Here is a 10,655-nt window from a genome sequence, read left to right as displayed (position 1 = left end):
GAAACAATACAAAACAAAACAAAAAAACCAAGGTTAGAAGAGAAATAAAATGACCATCATCAAATGACATCTAAATTGGACAGAGGTGGTGGCTCATACCTGTAATTCTAGCAATTTGAGAGGCTGAGCCGGATGGATCACTTGAGACCAGGAGTTTGAGACCAGCCTGGCCAACATGGCAAAATCCTATCTCTACTAAAAATGTAAAAAGTAGCTGTGTGGTCGTACACAGCTATAATCCCAGCTACTTGGGAGGTTGAGGGACGAGAATAGCTTGAACCCTGTAGGTGGAGGTTGCAGAGAACCAAGATCATGCCATTGCACTCCAACCTGGGTAAAACAGTGAGACTCTGTCTCGAAAAAAAAAAAAAAAAAACTAAATTATTCCAGAAATACTTCAGCAGGAGATTATATAAGAAGCTGAGTATCCAATTTTCACATTGGTCATGAAATACAAGTTATAATAATAACTGTAATGAAAATATTGATGCATATTTAGACAACTTGCAGTTTATCTAATGGGTTATGCTCATCTTTAACTTCAAGTTAGTTAGATTGCCTTTGGAAGGCAACTTATAGTTATTTTGGTACTGTTGTCACATTTCTGAACCCAATTATCTCAGATTATTTTTGGATATAGAGGAAATGAATTTCAAATAAATGCTTATCTCATAACTACTTGCAAGTCACTAAAATATTACCATGTGTTATTATAATGCTTCTGATTGGATATTTAAGGTTCTTAATGTTGGCAAACCCAACATTCACAAAAGATGACTGATATATTGTATTACCTCTTATTTTATAAAACTGAGGCAAAAGTATTTAAGAGGTTTTTTTTTTGTTTGGCTTCATTTTTTGTTTTGTTTTTTCAAGAATAGCCACTATACAAACGAAAGAATGAAAACTCAAACTCCCACCAGGCCTGCCTTGCAAGAGCTCCTGAGGAAGTACAAAATATGAAAAGGGAAAACTGGTATCAGCCACTGCAAAAACACCAAAAATATAAAGACCAATGACACTATGAAGAAACTGCATCAACTAGTGTGCAAAATAGCCAGCTAGCGTCATGATGACAGGAACAAATTCACATATAACAATATTAACCTTAAATGTAAATGGGCAAAATTCCCCAATGAAAAGACACAGACTGGCAAATTGGATAAAGAGTCAAGACCCAATGGTGTGCTGTATTCAGGAGACCCATCTCACATGAAAAGACACAAAGGAAGGAATATTTGCCAAGCAAATGGAAAGCAAAAAACAAACAAACAAAATAAAAACAAAAATTAAACAAAACAAAAAAACAGAGGTCACAATCCTAATCTCTGATAAACGGACTTTAAACCAACAAAGATCAAAAAAGACAAAGAAGGGCATTACATAATGGCAGAGGAATCAATACAACAAGAAGAGCTAACTATCCTAAATACATATGCACCCAATACAGGAGCACTCAGATTCATAAAACAAGTTCCTAGAGACTTACAAAGAGACTTAACTCCCACACAATAATAGATCTGTCTAATGTCAATATTAAGACAGATCAAAGAGACAGAAAATTAACAAGGATATTCAGGACATTAACTCAGCTCTGGATCAAGTGGACCTGATAGACATCTACAGAACTCTCAATCCAAATCAACAGAATATACAGTCTTCTCAGCACCACATAGCACTTATTCTAAAATTGACCACATAATTGGAAGTAAAACACTCCTCAGCAAATGCAAAAGAATGGAAATCAAAACAAACAGTCTCTCAGACCACAGTGCAATCAAGTTAGAATTCAGGATTAAGAAACTCACTTAAAACCACACAACTACATGGAAATTGAACAACCTGCTCCCAAATGACTCCTGGGTAAGTAATGAAATTAAGGCAGAAATCAAGAAGTTCTTTGACACCAATGAGAACAAAGACACAATATACCAGAATCTCTGGGACACAACCAAAGCAGTGTTTAGAGGGAAATTGATAGCACTAATTGTGCACATCAGAAAGCTGGAACAATCTCAAATCAACACCCTAACATCACAATTAAAAGAACTAGAAAAGCAAGAACAAACAAATCCAAACACTAGCAGAAGACAAGAAATAACTAAGATATGAGCAGAACTGAAGGACATAAAGACATGAAAAATCCTTCAAAAAAATCCGTGAACCTAGGAGGTGGTTTTTTGAAAAGATTAACAAAATAGATAGACTTCCAGGCAGACTAATAAAGAGAAAAAGACAGAAGAATCAAATAGACACAATAAAAAATGATAAAGGGGATATCACCACTGACCCCACAGAAATACAAACTACCATCAGAGAATACTATATAAACACGTCTATGCAAATAAACTAGAGAATCTAGAAGACATGGATAAATTCCTGGACACATACACTCTCCCAAGACTAAACCAGGAAGAAGTTGAATCCCTGAATAGTCTAACAACAAGTTCTGAAATTGGGGCAGTAATTAATAGCCTACCAACCAAACAAAGCCCAGGACCAGATGGATTCATAGCTGAATTCTACCAGACGTACAAAGAGAAATTGGTACCATTGTCTTTGAAACTGTTGCAAACAATTGGAAAGGAGGGACTCCAACCTAACTCATTTTATGAGGCCAGCATCATCCTGGTATCAACATCTGCCAGACACACACACACACACACACACACACACAAACACCCCTTCAGGCCAGTATCCCCAGTGAACATTGATGTGAAAATCCTCAATAAAATACCTGCAAACCTAATCCAGCAGCACATCAATAAGCTTATCCTCCACTCTCAAGTCAGTTTTATCCCTGAGACGCAAGGTTTGTTCAACATATGCAAATCAATAATTGTAATTCATCACATAAACAGAATCAATGACAAAAAACACATAATTATCTCAATAGATGCAGAAAAGGCCTTGAATAAAGTGCAACATCCCTTCATGTGAAAAACTCTCAATAAGCTAGGTATTAGTGGAACATAACTCAAAATAATAAGAGCTATTTATGGCAAACCCACAGCCAATATCATACTGAATGAGAAAAAGCTGTAAGCATTCCTTTTGAAAGGCAGCACGAGACAAGGATGCCCTCTCTCACAACTCCTATTCAACACAGTATTGGAAGTTCTGGCCAGTGCAATCATGTAAGAGAAAGAAATAAACATATTCAAACATGAAGAGAGGAAGTCAAGTTGTCTCTGTTTGCAGATGACATGATTCTATATTTAGAAAACCCCATTATCTCAGTGCAAAAATTCCTTAAGCTATTAAATAACTTCAGCAAAGTCTCAGGATACAAAATCAATGTATAAAAATCACAAACATTCCTATACACAAACAATAGACAAGCAGAGAGCCAAATCATGAATGCACTTCCCTTCACAGTTGCTACAAAGAGAATAAAATACCTAGGAATACTGCTAACGAGGCATGTGAAAGACCTATTCAAGGAGAACTACAAACCAGTGCTCAACGAAATAAGAGAGGACAAAAGAATGGAAAACCATTTCATCCTCATGAATTGGAAAAATCAGTATCATGAAAATGGCCATGTTGCCCAAAGTAATTTACAGATTCAATGCTATTCCCATCAAACTGCCATTGACATTCTTTACAGAATTAGAAACAACTATTTTACTTTTCATATGGAATCACAGAAGAGCCTGTATAGCCAAGACAATCCTAAGCAAAAAGAACAAAGCTGGTGTCATCATGCTACCCAACTTCAAACTAGACTACAAGGCTACAGTAATCAAAACAGCATGGTACTTGTACCAAAACAGACATATAGACAAATGAAACAGAACAGAGACCTCAGAAATAACACCACACATCTACAACCAACTGATCTTTGACAAACATGACAAAAAACAAGCAATTGGGGAAGGATTCCCTATTTAATAAATGGTGCTGAGAAAACCGGCTAGCCATATGCAGAAAACTGAAACTGGACCCCTACCTTACACCTTATACAAACATTAACTCAAGACGGATTAAAGACTTAAATGTAAAACCCCAAACCATAAAAACCGTAGAAGAAAACCTAGGCAATACCATTCAGGACATAGGCATAAGCAAAGATTTCACAACAAAAATACCAAAAGCAATTGCAACAAAAATGAAAATTAAAAACTGCAATCTAATTAAATTCAAAAGCTTCTGCACAACAAAAGAAACTACCATCAGAGTGAACAGGCAACCTACAGAATGGGAGAAAATGTTTGCAATCTACCCATCTGATAGAGGTGTAATTTCCAGAATCTACAAAAAACTTACACAAATTTACAAGAAAATAAACAACTCCATCAAAAAATGGGCAAAAGATATAAACAGACACTTCTCAAATAAGACATTTATGCAGCCAACAAATATATGAAAAAAAGCTCAACATCACTGATCATTAGAGAAGTGCAAATCAAAACCATAATGAGATATCCTCTCATGCCAGTCAGAATGGCTATTACTAAAAAGTCAAGATACAACAGATGCAAGTGAGGCTATAGAGAAATAGGAATGCTTTTACACTGTTGTAGGAATGTAAATTAGTTCAACCATTGTGGAAGACACTGTGTTGATTCCTCAAGGATCTAGGAGAGGAAATACTATTTGACCCAGCAATTGCATTACTGGGTATATACCCAAAGGAATATAAATCATTCTACTATAAAGACATATATGTTTACTCCAACACTATATATAGTAGCAAAGACATAGAAGCAATCCAAATGCCCATCCATGATGGACTTGATAAAGAAAATGTGGTACATATGCATCATAGAATACTATGCAGCCATAAAAAGAATGACGTCATGTCCTTTCCAGGGACATGAATGAAGCTGGAAGCCATCATCCTCAGCAAACTAACACAGGAACAGAAAGCCAAACACTGCATGTTCTCACTCATAAGTGGGAGTTGAACAATGAGAATTCATGGACACAGGGAGGGGAACAACACACACCAGGGCCTGTCCTGGATAGAGGCAAAGGGAGGTAGAGCATTAGGACAAATACCTAATGCATGTGGGGCTTAAACCCTAGATGACAGGTTGATAGGTGCATCAAACCACCATGGCACATGTATACCTATATAACAAACCTGCACATTCTGCACATGTATCCCAGAACTTAAAGTAAGACAAATAAAACTTTTTTTTTTAAATCTGAACTCAAGTTCAGACTTCTAATTCTAATATTAAAATCTCCTTTGTCGGTGGTAAGACTAACAATGTAAAATACACACTATATAAACCTTGGATAATATGGAGTTCTTCACCAGAATTACTGCCTAATGGACATTTCAGGAATTGTTCCGCTTGGTTCATGCATTGGTTTAACATTTAATGGTATTTAACCCATGAGTTGGTTTCATCATTTTAAGCAGTCAGTAGAAAATTGAAGATAATTTCTTCACTGCTTTGTTGGGCATCCAGTCACACATCTATGTTGTCAACACTAAGTATCAATTTCACTTCTTTTGCTTACTATCTTAAAGATGTTAAAACTAACTTAAATCATTTTTGTCACAAGGGAAAATTTTGTAAATATAATATATGCATGTATGCACATATATGTATATATATGTATTTATTCACATAATATATATGTAGGTGTATGTCCGTACTTGTATATGTGTGTACACAAATATGTAAACATATATAATATTCATTTTCTTGCATGAGCAACTTAGGTTATTTATTTGTAAAATGGGAATAAGATAATCTTATCCTACACGAGTGCTGTTTTGGAAAAGAATTAATACAATTTTGACCACAACCAAGTTGCCATTTCAGCTTCGCATTCCTGTCACAGCATCTGACTCGAACTTGGATCCCCAGATTCCGTGGCCATTTTTTCCTCCTTCCTATACCTCATTGACTACTTTGAGAGGGAGTCCTTGCTTCCTTCCTTTTTTATTTCCCTCGGGACTTTTCCAGAAGAGAAATTTCATCTAACTTACATACTTCTAGGTACATCGATAACCAAAATGTGGCCACTGAAAAAAGTTAAAAGGTCAATCAGCTTTTAATGTTGATTTAAAAGCTTTTAAGCTTTTAAGCTTTTAAAAGGTCAAAGGCTTCTAGCTGGTCCAGGATTGCAAAATAAAAAGATCCACGTTCCTTATTTTCTATACAAAACGCGTTTCTAAAAAACTGAAAAGCGTAGGGAGCTATACATAGAAAGCAACAGTGAATACGGGGAGGGGTCGGGGTGGGGGAGGAGAGTCCCACCCCACCTTCTCACCCTCCAGGGTCCCAGAGCCCATGAGGCTCTTTGGGGGTCTTGACATGGCAGGAGTCAGCTGTCAGCTCTAGGCTCTTCCTAGTTGGGAAGGTCCCTCTGGGGGGCAGCCAACAAGGATTTCCGTGGCATTGGGGACTCAGCGGGGGGCTCAGCGGGGGGCTCCCAGGCTCCAGCGGGCCCCACAGAGGGAGCATGGCTTCCCCTGAGCAAGCACTGTGGCATGATATAATCGTTCGACCCTGGAACTGGGGATCCGGGGCAGATCCCAGGTCTCACAAGGTGCGTGTGTGTTCGCATGTACATGCGTGTGAGAGGATATTCATGGGGGCGAGAGGGAACCAAAACAGGGGTCTTTGGGGTCTTTGCAAATGGCCACGGATGGCAGACATCGCCCTGACTGGCTGCTAGAATGGGGAGTGCTGTCCTCCCCTGTGACCAGATCGGCTGCCACCCGAGACTCGGCTGCTGTCCCTGCTGGACCAGGTGGGCATAGGCTGAAGGAAGACACCCTGTGGTCCCAGAGTCTTCGGACTGGGGGAAGGGCTGCTAGCTTGCCCCCGGCGCCCTGGCTGTAGAGTGCCCAGACACCAAGGGGCGCGGGTTTGAGATTTTGGCTTGCTCCTATGGAAATGGAAAGAAAAAGGAAGAGGGACGAGGACACAGAGGAAGAAGAGGAGACACAGGGGGCACAAGAGGGGATCTGGAATGCTTTTGTGTTAGGAAGCCTCTGTCACCACTGTCTGTGCCTGCAGGGCCTGGGACTCCTTAGGCTGCGGGTCCGCTTTGGAGAAGTTCATCTCCAGGATGTGCAGCTGTAAGTACCGCACCTACTCTTCCTGGATACAGAGGGGGCCCTGGAACTCCACTTCGCAGAATCTGCATTTGAGGACACGTGTAGATGTTGCCCACGAACTTGACAAGTGTTGTCAGGGTCACCAGGGAGGGGACCGGCCGGACTCGGGGTGGGGTTGCCTCACCTCCTCCAGCTTCTGCTGTAGGTCATTGGTCTCCTCACCTCCCCGGACTGCGGAGGCATCTGGAGGGCGAGCTTGTCGGCATTTGAATTTGTTGATGTTCTGCCGCTGGTGCGCTGCAGCCTTCATGGTGTCCGGCGGCCTGGCTGCCAGAGGCTGCTCACCACTGTGGGCTGCCGGCCAGCCTCAGGCTCTGGTTCCCAGGCCCCCAGCACTGCAGCCTACCACGGCCAGGCGCCTGGGAGCCAGCCCAGGGATGGCCGCTTGTCACTGTGACGGCCATGGCTGGCACTGCGGGACTTCTTGGTGAAGGGGCAGCCGCCCTGGATGTATAACTGCAGTAGGCGCCCACCTTCTGGGGTTGGTGCTTGATCCACTCTCTCAGTGTCTCGATGGGCGAACCACGGATGCACCACTCGGTCACGTTGAACTGCCACAGGTGTTCCCGTGCGTGGCTGGCCAGAGCCCTGCGGTTTTCAAAGTAAAGTCCACACAGCTCGCAGCAGGCCTCAGTGGAGGAGTGGGAGGTCTTCTCGTGAATGGTCTTTGTCTTGAAGGGTGGTTCAGTCTGGATGTAGGTCGTGGCCTTGACCTCTGCTGGGGAGGAGGCGGTCCTCCTACAGGGGCAGCTTGGCTGCCACTGAGCCCAGGTAGCCAGTGGCTCAGGGCTTGGCCCCAGAGATGGGAGTCAGGCTGAGCTCGCAAGGAAACCTGGACCGGCCCTGCGCCTGGTTTGCCTGACCGGCCGGACGATAGCGGCAGTGGGGACTGCACGGACCCAGGGGCCACAGTGGGAGGCCCATCCTCAGCCAAGGCAGGGGCCAGGTCTCCAGCCAGTGATTCCTTCTTGATGAGGCGCGGCTTGGACTTCTGGAGGATCTCTCGCAGTGTCAGTGGACGAACCATGGACGGACCACTCGGTCACACCCATCTGCAGCAGGTGGGAGCACGCGTGACTAGATAGGCCCTTGCAGTTCTCAAAGAACCCGCCGCAGAACTCATAGCGGATGTCGCGCACCGGCTCTGCCCAGGATTACAGGTTCAGAGGTATCATGTCTTCCCGTGGCACCTCCCAGGGACCCTCAGATAGGTGTAGCTCCCCATGAAGGGCCCCCAGCAGCATCTCCCGCTTGATCTCCACTGTTCAGACTTCAGCTTCTTGGGCAGGGAGGGTGCAGTCAGACCTGGGAATATCTTCCGGACCCTGGGAGAAGTAGAGGCAGTTGGTGAGTGGCCCAGGGGGGCTGCCTGGTGGCGGTGGCAACTTCTTGGCCAAGGGTGAGATGTGAAGGTCCGAGGGGCTGCGGGCTTCCAGTGAGCTGCCAGGACCTGTGCCGCCCATCATCTTGGCCAGGGCTTTTGGACTTGGCCCTAGCGGGTTGGGAGGTCTGCCAGGGCGAGACTGGGTCTGTCTCTTCAGGAGCTCCCGCAGCCTGTCGATGGGCGAACCATTGACGTACCCCTCAGTCACGCCCATTTGCCTCAGGTAGGAGCCTGTGTGGCTCCAGCAGCCCTTGCGGTTCTAGAAGAACTCACCACAGAACTCACAGCAGCGGACGTCTGGTGCTGGCTCTGGGCCTGAGGTGAGGTTCAACGGCCTCAGACTGAGGTCACTGTGCCTTTTGGGAGGCCGGCCGGGGGCTCAGGGACAGCTCGGGGCTCTTGTCCTCAGGATTCTTAGGGGTAGAGGAGCCCGCCAGGGCCAGTGGTGTCTTTTTGAGGAGCGGAGAGCCGGGGAGGTGGGGGCGGCTCAGGCCCTTCGTCGAGAAGCCGAGATACAACTTAATGGCTTTGTTGACAGCATCCAAGGACTTGGCCAGGGTAAGTAAGCCGGGACGGGGTCCCCGGAGACCACCTCCTTCAGCCAGCTGGACTTCTTAGCCAGGCCCGGGGGCAGCCCAAGGTGGGCGTCCGGCAGGCCCTTCTGCTTCATAAGCTCCTAGAGGAGGTTGTTGGGTGCAACGCGCCTCTCTGACTCAGCCACTACCAACTACTGCAAGTGGGAGCGTGCGTGGCTGGATAGGTCCTTTCGGGTCTCAAGGCAGGCGCCGCAGACCTCACAGGTGGTCAGGCTCTGGGATCTGAGGTCCTGCAGCTCCTGTTTGCTGCCATGAGGAACCTCCGGAGCCACTTTGCTGCTCAGCCAACTGGTCACCTGCTCCAGGGCCCCAGGGACAGGCAGGCTCTTCTTAGGGAGCGAGGGAGAACTCAGGTCCATGGCCACCATTGCGTTTTCCTCAGAACCCAGGCCCGGCGCGGACGAGGGCCCGGGCCCTGGCTCCCGCCCGGCCTTGGGCCAGTCCCTGGGCCCGTCCCGCGGTGGCGGTGGCGGTGGCGGTGGTGGTGGCGGTGGCTGCCGCGGCAGCGGCGGCGGCGCGGACGGTGCCGCAGTGCCGGGGCTGGGGCGCCCTGCGCTGGGGCGCCCAGGCCGGCGCGCGCTCCCGGACGACCCCGCGCGCGGCCCCGCCGACTTGCTCCCTGCTTTTGTCACTGGGCACTGGGTGGTGGAGGCGGCCATCTTGGCTCTGTCTTCCTTTTCTTTGAGCATCTTTGAGAGTGTTTTTTGTTTGTTTCATTTTTGTTTTTGTAGAAATAGGTAAATAATATGAGGCTAGCCAATTATTAAGGTAGAAGAAAAATAAATAATAGAGAGGAGTTGGGTGTTCTTCGTAACTAATTAGATTTTGTTTTAAAATATGAAACTAGCTGCTAATTATTGTTCACACTAGAACAGAGGCATTAATACAATCTTTTTCTTCTTCTCTTTTTAGTTTTTATTTTTTTTTTCTTTTTGAAAAGAGATAAGCTTTAGAGTTTTGTTCAATGTTAGCTTTGCTCAGGGGAAGGCCACTTTAAAAAGGAATTACAATGATGAAAGGGGAAAACCGAGAACTTGACCCAGTATTTCAAAATTTTCAGCAGACAGAGGTGCAGTTGATCCCAAAGTAATTAATGTCTGGATAATTGACAATTTTTTTTTCTTTAATTAAAGTAACCAGTAACCATTTTCTTTTTAGATTTAAGAATTTTGAAATTATATTTATAAACTGTCAAGAAGTCAAAGGAGAAAGGGAGTCAGCATTGAGAACAAAAATAAGTTACCAATTTTCTTTTAAAAAATCGAGAAACACAAGTATTACATATTGGATTTTTTATGAGGCTCTACCTAATAGATGAGATAGGCATAGATTTTTTATAAGTCTATGCTATGACAGCAAACATTCTTCCATCATGGGATTTCTTAAAATCCTATTAGTTCATGTTGCAAAATTCTAAGTCATTCTATTAAGGTAAAATATGTAGCCCTTCATTAATTCAATAAATTTTTATTTAGTGGTTACTATGTACCAAATCATTAACAAAACAATCTGCCTATTCTCATAGTGCTTAAATTATAGTGTGCAATAAAATTTTCAAAAATGCATGTTAAGTATCATAAATAGTAAT

At 44.2% G+C, this 10,655-nt stretch overlaps 1 pseudogene; it reads right to left on the bottom strand.

Annotated features, from left to right (window-relative positions):
* Positions 1-6,950: 6,950 nt before the first annotated feature.
* Positions 6,951-9,453, bottom strand: LOC104665595 (annotated as a pseudogene).
* Between the last annotated feature and the right edge of the window lie 1,202 nt (positions 9,454-10,655).

The sequence above is a fragment of the Rhinopithecus roxellana genome, chromosome 15 (assembly GCF_007565055.1).
Source record: "Rhinopithecus roxellana isolate Shanxi Qingling chromosome 15, ASM756505v1, whole genome shotgun sequence".
Taxonomy (NCBI): domain Eukaryota; kingdom Metazoa; phylum Chordata; class Mammalia; order Primates; family Cercopithecidae; genus Rhinopithecus; species Rhinopithecus roxellana.
This window is presented reverse-complemented; position numbering and strand designations above follow the sequence as displayed.